Here is a 14,533-nt window from a genome sequence, read left to right as displayed (position 1 = left end):
GGGTCGGCGATGTGGGGGGTACCCCGGAGATTTTCCAGCTCTGTGCAGGTTATAGGCTCTTCTTTTTTTATTATTTTTGTTTCCTGTGTTTCTCTGTTTGTTTGGGTTGTTGGGTTTGCTGGTCTCTTGCTGGGGTGTTGGATGTTGGAGTTCCCAGCCCACTATTCTGTTGGAGCGAGTTGGGGCGCCTCCCTATTGTGATGGCGCCATCTTCCTCTCAGTCTGCTTATGAAATTTTGACAGAGAATTTGTCTCTCGACTGAAGTAGGTGACACAGATCAAGATGGATTGTATTTATAAACGACTTTTTTAATGGCAGCTCCTTTGTACAACTAAAGATAATGGAAAACCGAACAAAAAGAAAAAGATGAACTGACTTTCCAGAAAGAATCTGTTACTTACTAGAATAGTAGTGAATTTTTCCACTACAAATATTTTGGTAACAACTAAGGCCCTAGCTAGAGCATTGAAGTTACACCTAAAATGATGCAATACATCTTGAAGGAAAAGTTGTCATTTTGGACTGTCTTGACATTTTTGTGACCTTTAAAACTAAGAAATTGGTTGTTAAAAGCCTATCAGGAATATTTATATTGCTTACTAACCTAAGACAAAATGGCACTGCACAGTGGTCTTGTAGTTCCCAACTAGCAACCAGAGAATGATATATTAAAACAGCAATGGATGTTATTTCTTTAAAAATGAACACATCAGTCACTCAGAGTATTGACATTCTTCTACTGGTGCTAAACTCCCATGTGTTGATGGTACAACCATTTTGAAGAGAAAAATCTAGTTCAAGGAAAAGATATTCCACAAAATTTTATCTCTAGGCATATATCTGAGTAGAGTAATTCTTGTGGCTTACTATAATATTGGATACCTTGAGAATTGTATAGAAAATCACATACACACCATACCAGCTTCCAAAAGATAAATCTGAGCTCTAGCTCTCTGTTGGCTTATGGCTTGAAGCTCCTTAGATGAGTCTAGTAAATATCAACTGTTGAAAAATGACTTTTCTACAATTTTTTTCTGTTGGCTCAAAGATAAACTTCACTGAATATTATTTGTATTGGTCACCAATAGAAACTATCTCACATCCATCTATGGTTCATGATTTATGGGCATTGCTACTTCCTAACAATATTTTATTTACCATAAGACATGGTAAAACCAAATTAACTGATCTATTGACATTACATAGATGAAACTCAGAGTGATATTTCAATGTGAAGGAAAAGTTAATGAAAAATACCACAAATTATTTGTGTAAAAAAACACATAAATATATCTCCTTTGAAAATATACAGAAAGTAAAAGAAAAAAAAACAGTAGAATAATGCAGATATTGGAAACCTCTAATGGTAGCTGAAGCAAAAATGACAGAAAACGAAGTGTGAAAATAAAAAAGCAGGACATTTCTATATTGTTTTATATTTTTAAAGTAAATATGAAGTAAATGTAAAATGTATTAATATTAAGTATTTGTGATATACAGATTTTTATTTTTCTCTACCATTTTAAAAGTTATTTTCGTAGTTTCTTTTATATAGACATTAAAATAATATACCATGGAAGAAGTGGATTAGTCTTTGCAGTAGCTACTACCAATAACTTCTTACTGGCACACAGGTTTTTCCTAAGAATCTGTTTCCTTGCAGATCTTTGTACTACCTACTCTTATGTGTTAGTCCTAGTCTTAGAAATGCTGTAATTTAAGTAGCACTTACTGGGGATTATAATGTGTTTGTAAACTGAGCAAAATTAAGAACAATAACATTTAACCTATTCCTGTATTTCATTTTGAAATTAATGTAAAATTGTACAATTTACTGATTATGTAGAGAACTACATGGAAGACTTTCATGAGCAAGAATAAAGAAAGTTATGGGGTGTTAGAGACTGTTAAGTAGGTTAATGACACTGTGTGTTTGTGTGTGTGTGTGTGTGTGTGTGTGTCTATATATGTAATGTATGATGTATTGTAGTTACGATGCACTTATAAAAACAAAATTAATGAGGAAAATTGAATACAGGCTAAAATAACAAGTAGACAATAGTGAAAACAAAGGTTAAAAAAAGATTAAACAGTGATGAAATAATTGATGAACTATGTTAATTATAATAGTGTATTGCCAAGAAATAGCATTGGAGGGAAACATTTTTTCATCACATGTGCTTTTACATGATCATTAACATTTTCAGTGCAGGGAGATCATGTTGGTCTCAAAACAGTGTTTGGAATGTGTATATTGTTTATGGTTTTCCTTTTAGGATTTAAGTGGAAATGCTATTTTAGAAACATCTTCTTCATTTTCTTCTAACTTGGAAAAACAGGAGTGAATGTACAAAGGTATTTGTCAGATTTCATAAGTTTCCAGTTATTCTCACTGGTGCCTTATGTACATGACCTAGATGTGGTTTAGGGATGTAAGGAAGCAAGGGAAACAATGAAAACTCTATTCAATGAACAGCACAAAGGTAAAAGAACATCAGAAATATTAGACATGGAGACTAGGATTTTTCCAAAGCTGTTATTTTTGTAGATATTATAGGTTTCCTAGACATCAACCTTAGCTCTTTAATGTTCTCACAAAATATTTTGTTCCAGCTATATGCAATTTTTCACATACTGATTCCTTTGAGAGGAATGTTATTTCTTTTATCTTAAAGTATTCATTCCATTTTTCTAGAAGCAGCACCCTATTGTATTCCTTGTGAAGACAACATGGGGATATTTATTACTTGTTTTTGACTCCACATTCTTTTGTACCTATTTCTAATTCAGTTTATATTAGGCATCTTATTTGAAATCAGGTTTCCATATGTAAATCACTCAGGAGATTTCACCTTTTGGGAGCAGAGTATGTATTTAATTCACCTGGCACATGCCCCGATCATACTTATGAAATATATGTTGTGCAAAATCAAATAGTAAAATAAAAGTTTTTGTCATTTGAAATGAAATAACTAGGAAATACATTCCCAGTGAAATTACTTACCTCTATTATTAAATTTATACAGATTTATAGATTATTTTTTATTTAGTTAGACTACTATGAGCATGATTTCTGGAGTGGGAAAGGATAGATTTTTGTCTTTCAGAAAAGGGTGAGAAGTATACACCTATGAAATTAAAATGAAAGTGTCTGATTGATAGAAGTTATAAAGAAGCATGTGATAAAATAACCTGTGACTGTAACTTAGAGGAAAAGGAATATAAATATGTATATAGGGAAAATGTTAGGTAAACATTAAAGTGACCTGGTAAACTAAGGTTGTTTTGGGGATTAGCACACAATGGAAGCTAATGGAAAAAAATGCAAAAATTCTTCACATAGAGAGGATAAGTTTTGCAATTTTTTGGTGCTGATGATTGGTTGTACATTATGTAGGGACACATTTACCCATAAATCTCACAGAACAGGTAAAATACCTGCTTCTTATACTCCACTTATGCTAACCTTGTCCTACTGTACATATCCAGACTTTGAATCAACAAAACCATTCAAAAGTATTGATGGACAGTGTTCTTGAAATTCATTCTCCAGTGTTTTCCTCAATGAACAACCTTACCTTCAGTTCCTGCTGTCTTCCTTCGTAATGATTTGTACCCTCATCCTCTCCTTTTGCTTCCATTCCTTCACTTAATTTTCACACATTTCTTGACTATGTAGATTATATTAAAATACATGTGTTAAAATTATTCATGTGAATCAATTGAGTACCAAACAAAGAAAACGTAAACAGTAAATGGATCAAAACTGGCAAAAAGAAAATCATTTGATATTCATGTTTTGGCTTATTGGATACTTACATTGGATACTTAAATTTTATAAGTATGTGTTTTCTTCTCTTTTTTCTACACATATTATCACAAACATGTTACTATAATCCATCTAAATATTTTAAATATTTATATATCATATATCTGCTCAAATCCTCTTTAGATAAAACCTCTATCCTTCCAAATGATATCAAAGCAAAATATGTGAATTTCGTAAGATCTACAGATGAGTTTGTATTTTGATGTTCAAATAGTGATTATTTTAAAACTATTTTTATCTTAATTTTAAAAGTTTTCCAACCACAGTAAAACTGTGAAAGTTATATATTAACAAGGTTTGCGTAAAATTTTGTATCCACATTTCATAAAATTCTTAAGACAGGTCATTTATATTTTCAGCCATTTTTAACTCTTTATGATGACAGTTTTCAAAACATTTTCTTCTAGCTTTTTCACTAATATAGTGCTTTATTGTCAGACAACCGAGTAAAAGAGATAGAACATTTTGATCCTATTTAATTCTTGTTGAATGTCTACTCACGAATATCTTTCTAACCCATTCTACCCCACTCCATTCTCTATTTCATTCTACTCTCAACTTCTGTCTTGTCAACCGACTATATTAAATTCCATAAAAGTATAAGATCATGTGGAACATATATTTCTGAGGCTGGCCTATTATGTAACACCTCAATGATCTCCATTTTCACCAATGTTGCTACAAATGACAAGATACCTTTTACTGAAATTGTGACTTATTTACCAGTATTGGTTTTGATAGTTTAACCTAGCTTAATTTTTAATTTAAAACAAAGGAAAACAGAATTTTATTATTCATGCAACTTCACAAATGGTAATTCAGAGTTGAGGAAATTGGCAATTTAAGATGAAGAAGACTTAATAAATAATATTACCAAAGGTATATGACAAAATTTTATAATAATTTCTGGAAAATATGTTTAATTTACTTTGTTTATTTGTTTTGTTTTTGTTGCCAGTCCTGGGGCTTGGACTCAGGGCCTGAGTACTGTCCCTGGCTTCTTTTTGCTCAAGGCTAGCACTCTACCTCTTGAGCCACAGTGCCACTTCTGGCTTTTTTCTATGTATGTGGTGCTGAGGAATCAAAAACCAGGCTTCATGTATACGAGGCGAGCACTTTACCACTAGGTGATATTCCCAACCCACATTTAACTTACTTTACATTCAGTCTTTATACTTATTATTTAACAAATCATTTGCATTTAAGCCCTAGACACACCAGTATTTGCTCTTTATATAGAATACAAATAGTCTAAATGAGGTCCTATTTGTGTGTGTGGAGGGGAGGACTGTGAGAGAGAGAGTAGGAGAGAGAGAGGAACAGAGAGAGGAACAGAGAGAGAGGAAGAGAGAAAAGGGGAGAGAGGGAAAGAGAGAAGGGGAGAGAGAGGAAGAGAGAGAGAGAGAGCATCTATGTGTTTGTTTTGGGGCTTGAACTCAGATCCTGGGCACTTTATTTTACCACTTGAACTACAACTCTACTTCTGGTGTTTTGGTGTGGTTAGAGATAAAGAGTCTCACAGACTTTACTGCCTGGGCTATCTTCAAAACACAATCTTCAGATCACAGATTTCTGAGTAGCAAGAAGCCTAGCTAAGAGTTCATATTTAAAGAGACTCAAAAGAAAGAATTCACAGGTGAAATTCTGAATTGAGCGAAGCACATAAGCAGGACAGATGGAATACAGATATAAAAAGTAATCATGTTTCAGAAAAATACAAATGATGGTCAATGATCTGAGATTAAGACAAAAAGTAAGAGAAAAATCAACAGTTGCCTAACCAAAGGCTGTAAGCTCCACATCTGCTCTTTCTCAGAATGTAATATTCTTTCACCTTGCTGCTCAATGAATATCTCAAACTGGAATCCTAATTAAACCTTGATTTCTCTTACCCTCCAATCTCACTAAACAGTTTTATCAACTCTATAGTTGAAAAAAGAAATACGTACATAAATATAAATTTTAATATAAGTACTTATGTTTTATATTTTAATTAAAATATTTATTTTAATTTAAAATTTATATTCACTTAAATTTTCATATACTTATATTTACACAAATTTTATATTATATAAAGTTCATATAATATAAATATTAGTTCATATTATATAATATATGTGAAATATATACAGTTTATCTATAATATATAAAATATTTATATACAATTTATATAAATATATAACACCTACATACAATATGCAGTATATATTTATGTTTACATATATAACATCTCTAAATGCCAACTTTAACTTGGATAAACCCAAATTCCTCATTTTTTCTCCCAGTACTGATATACACCTATAATCTTCCTTACAAAAGCTGGTGGTAGCCAGGTGCCTGTGGCTCAGGCCTGTAACCCTACCTACCCAGGAGACTGAGATCAGAGGATTGCAGTTCAAAGCCTCCAATTAACCATCAGAACCTGGAAGTGGCACTGTGGCTCAAGTGGTAGAGTGCTAGCCTTCACATGAAGAACTCAGGGACAGCACCCAGACCCAGTGTTCAAGCCCCAATACCGACAAAAAAAAAAGAAAAAAAAAAAAAAAGGAGGCTGCTAAATCCATTAAAAAATTCTTAAGAACATAACTTCAAACTTGACATTGATGTCTCTAACTATAACTCATCTTGTATAGAGATTGCTTATTCAAAAACATTAATTCAAGTACTTCTCATAACCCCCTCCCTCCTTCTTGTTCTGTTGTCAATGCAACAAATGGTTGTCTTTTTAAAAATATGAATCAAACTAAGAGTCTCCTCTGCACACAGCTCTCCAAGTTCACTTCACAATGTAAAGAAAGAACACCATTCTTCCTCTTTATTACTGACTTCATTACTCCAACACTCATCCATGCTTCAGTCTTTTCTCTCCATAATGGTTTTCTGATATTTACTCTCACCTTTGAAGCAAACTCATTACTCAGATCATTTGCATTTCCCAGCTCTGCTTGTACCACTCTAGTCTGTGATAGTTGGAAGCCAGCTCTCACCTTCTTCAATTCTGTGCTCAACTTGTTCAGTCACCCATGTGATTTTCTTTGTATTCATCCACCCATCCCAGTTTCTTCCCATTTTAAAACTACATTTATATATGAGGTTTCTTGCATGAATCATGAATTAGAATATAACTTTTCTAAGGGTAAGGTCTCACATTCTGCTCATTTCTACCACCTGGGCATCTGGAGAGTGGTAGATTCAGATCCTTCCAGTGTTGCATGGATGAGAGCTCTGTGATATGGGGATTGTAGTGTGATATTGCTATATTAGTGCCAGTCCAGAGACATTGTTAGAACAAACAGAATCAGGGATGCTATTAGAAGCTGTTTTACAAGCAGTTCCCATGTAATTTGTACAAAATGGGATCAAGAACATTCTTTTAATCTTAAACCAAATATAGACAGATTACATTTTAGACAGCTAATGAATGAAAAAAAGGAAAAAAAAGAGCACTCATAAATGCTCTTCTGCCTTTCTAAAATCTGCTAATAGCTCTTTGCTTATAATTTTTTAACTTTTTAATTAAAGGTTTAAGCTTATCACTGTATAACGTCTACTTGGTTTATAGCAAGTAGAAACTAGCTTTTCCAAACTTTTAGACCCAAATACCAAACTGTAAAAAAAAAAAAAACACATTCTTCCTCTCTTGCCAATGATAACAATAAGAAAGACATCACTTGGCCCTTTGGATCATGTGATCTTTGACCCCACAGTTTCAAATAGTTCCAATAGCTGTATCTGCCAAAATGGAGATAGAAAACCAATTCTGCCTCCTGCTGCTGCTTCTCAGGCCTGTATCACTGAACCTTTGAAAAGACACCTTCTCAGACTCAGCATGATGTAAACTGTTCCAAAAAGGAAGAAAACAACCTTGGCTCTTGGTATCTCTTGGAGATGCAGTTCCTTTCTGAACTCTTTGCTTTTTTTTTTTTCCCCAATGAATTTTCCAGACAAAGCTGTATATATGATCCCTCTCTTTCTTTCCAGTGTATTCCATCCAAACACACAAATAACATTATTTCCTGTAATATCACCTATAACTTTGCTTTATATATCATGATACCTTCAAAATTGAGTTTAAATTATCTTTATCTGTCCTTGCTCTGTTACTTAATTTTATATATAGAAATAATTGGATTTGAAGATTGTTTCTTCCCTACAGCAATAACACCATGCAAGACACCGAGCTGTCTGATTATGTTAAAAGTGCATGATTAAGATTTGCAATGCCTCTCATCTTATTTTTCAGGGATTATTTATAATTGTTTAGGTGTTAAACTAGTAGTTCTACTTACAAATTTTTTACCGTCATATCAAACCCAATTGTTTTTGTCTATTTAAAAGGAGAATATAGTTATTATATTTGATAGAAACAAATGATAAATACATGTAGTAAGAATGTTCTGTATAAGTAAAATAGAAACATTCACTTACATTTTTATTTGTGTGTGATGATCCCGGATTGAATTTAGGTCATGGGCACTGTCCCTGAGGGTTTTTTTGCTCAAAGCTAGTACTCTACCACTTGAACCACAGTTCCACTTGTATCCTTTGGATAGTTAAATAGAAGTGTTTCATAGATTTTCTAGCCTAGATGGATTTGAACTATGCTCCACAAATCTGTTTTTAGAGTAGCTAGACTTACAGACATTATCCAACAATGCCCACCACAGTCACTTAATTTTTAAAAAAGGAAATATCTTAATTGTGGAAGTCATAAGATTAATAACTATAATAATTGATCTGAGTCCATATACTGGGATTTTAAAAATAAAAATCTTCATTTTTACTCTAATTGGAAACAAGTTATTATGGCATGTACTACATTGAACAACAACCAAAAGGAAAAAAAAAGATCAACAGGATAAAATATTCATCTGAGCATGGTGCCCGATGCGCATAATCGTAGCTACTTGGAAGATGAAGAGTAGAGGATCACTGTTCAAGAATAGCCCATGCAGAGGCTAGTGAGACTGCAGCTCCCAAAACCAGTGTGGTGGCATGTGCTTAAAATGCCACTGCTCCAGAGGGGAGAGAGGAGGATTACAGTCTGAGGACCATCCTAGGGGAAGAAAACAACACAAAACTGTGCTAAATTTTTAAATTTTCTTCAAAATCTTTTTAATGAACATTATTACTCCTCTAATCAGAAAACAGAAAGTATTTTATTATAGAAAAATATTCCCATATGATGAATTGCATAAGAATATTGATATATAATTAAATGTTTAAAATAGCTTCAATTTAAAATGTTATGATTTTATTAACAGTAACGTTACACTTCTCTTTCTTGAACTCAGAAACAAATATAAAGCAAGTATTTTAAACATGCATACACACACATACACACATATACCTACTCATAGGCACACACTCCTTTACATTAGATTGCTTTTCTAAAGTATTTACTATTTTACTCTGGCTAATTTTAAGAAAAAATAGAGCCAGGTGCTGGTGGCTCACATTTCAACTTTTATCTCTTGGGTGTCTGAGATCTGAGGATTGTGAACCAGGATTGAAGCCAGCTGGGGCAAGGCAACACATGAGGCTCTTTCTCTGACCACCAAGAAGCCAGAGTGGTGCTGTGCCTCAAGTGATAGACATTATGTCTTGAACAGAAAAATCAGGGACAGTGCTCAGACAATGAGTTCAAGCCCCAGGACTACAACAAAAAGAAGACAAAGAAAAATAACAGAAAGAAATGTGAACAAACACTGGTATAGTTTTATAGTACTATATCAGAATAATACATTATAGAGGCACACAGACACTTTTAAGTAAATATTGAGAAGGAAATTAATACAGTTAGATACTTCTTTTTTTTTTTTTTTTTTTTTTTTTGGCCAGTCCTGGGCCTTGAACTCAGGGCCTGAGCACTGTCCCTGGCTTCTTCCAGCTCAAGGCTAGCACTCTGCCACTTGAGACACAGCGCCGCTTCTGGCCGTTTTCTGTATATGTGGTGCTGGGGAATCGAACCTAGCGCCTCGTGTATCCGAGGCAGGCACTCTTGCCACTAGGCTATATCCCTAGCCCCAACTTCTTAACAGTAGCTCTGTGAACTTCAACTCAAGGAATTGCGGACCATATAGTGCTCATTTATAGTATATGAAAATGTGCTAAAATAGATTTGCACAAGTGATAAGCTTTCATAACTATAATGTTTTCAAAAATAAACTCATTTTAAGACATACCTATCTCCTTTAAAAATTCCAAAAGCATTTATTTACTTATTTATTTAGTCAGTCAATCATAGGTATTGACTTCAGGGTCTGGGCACTGCTTCTGAACTCTTTCACTGAAGCCTAGTGCTCTACCACTCTGAGCTACAGCACCACAGTTTTTGAGTGGTTAATTGGAGATAAGTGTCTCATGGGGACTTTTCTGCCAGGCCTGACTTTGAATAATGATCCTCATATCTCAGCCTCCTGAGTAACTAGGATTACAGGTGTGAGACCTTATCTGAAGTGTTTCAGATCTTACCCAATAAACCAGTTAGAAATTTGCATGTGTTGAAATTTATTTTTACTTTATTTTGTTAAAATTCATACAACTAAATATTTGTGGCAATCCATAATCACATTTGTGGAAATCCATAATCACAAAAAATTATCTATAGTCAAGTAACTGTCAGAGGACAAAATGAGAGGCTTTGTTTGGTGATTCTACAGCCTAGTATGCTATGTTCTGAGTAGACAAACCTCTTTATTCATCCTCAGACCTCTTAAGATAGCAAGCTCAAAAAGGTCAAAAAGTGGGAAATGTTAATTGGCAAGCTACAAAAATAAAAGCAGTAATTAGCAAGCAAATATTCATTGCTTTTATAATTTTACTTGACTTTTTCCTTTAGCTCAAAAACAACCCCAATATGTTTTGTCATTGTAGAACACAAAATATTGCTTGGTACACCAGTGGATTTAATATGTGAGAGCATACACAAAGTTTTATGAGAAGATATCTTTATGAGTGTATTTTGTTTATTTCATTTTATGTGGAATCATCTTCAGTAGAGGAGATGTTCACAAGGAAAACCAATTTTATCAATTAGATACAAAATACAAAGGTTCAATTCATTTATTTGCAAGAGCATGCGTGTAATATCTTGACAGGGCGTTTATGTCTTGGGCCAAATTCAAAAATTCTTACATACTTGCCACAAATAAATTAGAAAAAAACCCAGTTTAATCAAGGCGCAGTGTGTTCTCATTTTGACTTGAGACATGCAAGACGTGCTGGCTGTGTACCAACTTCTTATAAACAAGGAAGGAACAGTACAGTTACTCCAGACATAGACATCTGCACCATATTTCAAAGCTACTCAATAGGAGAGAACATCGCATATACCTTTGTATCATAAAGCTCATACTATGGTTTAGATGTGATCTGACTCCCTAAGGTTCCTGTGACCAAACCTGGATTCCCAGGACTAGCAGGCAATGCTGAATCTTAGAGAGGTGGGGTTCAGAGAAACATCATTTGCTCTTGAAAGAGATAAAGGTTATTCTGCTATAGTCCTGTTTAGTTTTCTCAAAAGCATGAACATTCTGGTATTTAAGGCATTTCCTGAGTCTTAAGCACATACAGAGTGGCAAATTTTGGCTACATTGAGTTGTTGCTTTCTCTTGAAGGCTGTCAACAGAAAAGACAGCACCAAGAAAGATTGCAAAGAGGTAACAAGGGAATGGACCTGAGTTCTTTCCTCCTATCAACTAATGAATCTAATCATTTTCAAAGAGCTACATTCTGACATTTAATACAGAAAAGGGCTCACTGCCAAGCAACTATAATGGGCTTTTGTCTCCTGTCAAATTTGTAGACAGCAGGAATTATACTTGTTTATTTTCATTCCAAATTTTCAGAGAACACATTTTCAGGAGAAAAAGATCAAGAGAAACGCTATTATCCACAGTGCAGGCATATGTCATTTTCAAATGTTACAGGGGAAATACAAAAAATAGCTAAGTAATAATAAAAATATTTAGAAGAGGGTCTGTATTCAGATATGAATGATTCCACTTGTGCTTAGTAATGTGGTTCAGAGGCTCAGCCTGTATTTTTGGAGACCAAACCAGCTGACACTATTACCAATTGAGGGAGTTAGTTGTGTTTACTTTCCAGCATAGTCAAGTCATTCTAGAGAAGGGTCTGTTCTGGTCTGAAATAACTCTTTTCAGAAAAAGAGTAGACTATGCCTCAAACATTAAGATCCTGTAATCAAATCTTGGGAGAATATAGCCATAGGTATATTTATATTTGTTTCTCTAAGTTCTCATGAATGATTGTTATTCTCAGAAGTTGAATATTTATCATAAACAACACCTCCTATAATGGCCTAAATGTGATAAATGCCTATACCCATGAAAACACCACCAGAATCAAGGCAATAGATGTATCCAGTCACCAGAAAGTTTTTTTGTGCATGTCTATATTTATGAAAAATTTTTATATAAGAACATTCATGAGATATTCCTCATACAATTACATTGTTTAAGACAATCAATATTCTGTATATAACCTTATACATTACTGGACAGTATGATATTATTGACTATAGATTCTATGAGCTATAGGAGACGTTAGAACTCTGTCAGATTTAAAACTCTATTTGTATACCAATTGAGTACCTGTTGATTACTTTCAAACCTCAGCCCACGGTAACTGCCACTTCATTCCCAACTTATGTGAATCATACTGTTATAGATATCACTTTATCTATTTTGGTTATGCTATGAGAAAATTGTTGAGTGTGTAATGTTAAATCACAGAGGTGTGGTTTTAGTAATTTTGGAGGCCAGGAGCTCTGAAGTTACAAGCCCATAAATGGCAAGGATTTTCTTGCTGGACCATCTTAGCACACAAGTGAGACACTGAAAATCTATCAGCCAATTCATCTACTGAGAGCATCTGTGTTGATTCATGTATTGGCTCTGATAAACAATGGTGCAGTGTACATAGTCATGCAGGTGGCTTTTGTGTAGCCTTGTTTGTGGTCCAGGAATGGGATTGCTGGGTCATAGGGAGGCTTTATGTGTAGCCTTTTGAGGAATCTCCATAGTGCTTTCCAGAGTAGGTGAACAAGTATACACTCCCACCAGCAGTGTAGTGGCTTTCCTTTACCTACATCCTAACCAGCATCTGTTATTGTTTGTTTTCTTGATAATTTCCATTCTAAATAGGGTGAGGTGGAATCTCAATATTGTCTTGATTTACATTTCTTTTATGCCCAGAATGTTGGATATCATTTTGTGTGTCTAATGGTCATTCTTGTTTCTTCTTCAGAGAAGTCACCCTTTAAGTCTTTAGCCCATTTATTAATTGAGATATTGTTTCTTTGAGGATTAGTTTTGAGAGGTTTAATTTCTTGAACTCTGAATATATGTATGCATGAATATATATATATATATATATATATATATATATATATATATGCATGCTTCCATGAGAAAGCATGGCATTGGCCCTCATAAGGAAAGAAAGACTAAAATGATGCTTATCGAAATGAATTCCACGAAATGAAAGCAAGAGCTTTTTTATTGTACTGTTTGAGGTTCTCTTTTTTTTATTCTTCACTTTTTACACCCTTGTTTTTTATTTCTGTACCTTTGTCTTATATAGAAGTTTATTTGATTTGGGGAGGGGAATGGGAAGCACGGGAATGGGGAAACAAAGGGTGAACCGATTCAGTAATGAAACCCAGTAGCCACTATGCTGGAAATGATATATAAAACATGGGGGGAAGTGAAGTTAGGAGGGGAAAAACTGGGAGAGAATGAAAGAGGAGGCGACATTGTCCAAAAGGGAATGTGCTCAATACTATACTTATGTCACTGTAATCTCTATCTACATTACGTTAGTAATAAAATAAAAAAATAAAAATCATTCAGACGAATGCTTTTTATCAGGAATGTGTGCTAATATCCGCTGCCATCGTGGTGTTAACCCCTTCATTTTTCTCTCCAGGGGTACCATTCTCTTGGGTTCTAGTGGATCCCAATTACAATCCTGATACTAGAGAAATATTTCTGGAGTCAAGACAATTATGAATCTCAGTCTGAAAAAAAGTTCAGCATGTTGGAACAGTACAAAATAAAACTGATTCCAAATAGGATAATAAATAGATTAGATATTTTACATATTCTGGTATTTTAATTAATGCATGAAACTAGAGCTAGGAGAAGTAAATTTGAAATACAGATAATTCTAAAATTTTATCTTATGATGATTGATTTATATTGACTTTTGCTATAGTTCCTCTGAGTTTTGCAAAATAATATATACAATTGTGATGATGTTCAACAGTTTTTCATTCAAAACATTAAGTGCCAAAAATGTGAAATAAACTACAAATGATTATGGAAGGAAAAGGAATCACAAAAACAGCAGGACAAAGGATGAACTAATGCAACAATAATACTCACTAGACACTATGTTGAAAATGAACTTTTCAAATTGGGGGGGAGGATACTGGGGGATAGGCAGGAGAAAATGTGGGAGGGGAAACAGTGTTTAAAAGGAAATGTACTCATTATCTTATGTACCTGTAACCTCCCTGTTCATCACCTTTAGAGTAAGTTCTTCATCATTGATTTAAATGACATATTCATAAGTTTCTTTTGATTCTCTCTGTCCTCTTGAGTGACTAGAAATTCCATAACAAACCAACCAACAATTATTTGTTCGTTCAAAATTTAAATTTCATTTTCAACTGCCAA

This window comes from Perognathus longimembris, chromosome 14, assembly GCF_023159225.1.
Source record: "Perognathus longimembris pacificus isolate PPM17 chromosome 14, ASM2315922v1, whole genome shotgun sequence".
Lineage (NCBI taxonomy): Eukaryota > Metazoa > Chordata > Mammalia > Rodentia > Heteromyidae > Perognathus > Perognathus longimembris.
This window is presented reverse-complemented; position numbering follows the sequence as displayed.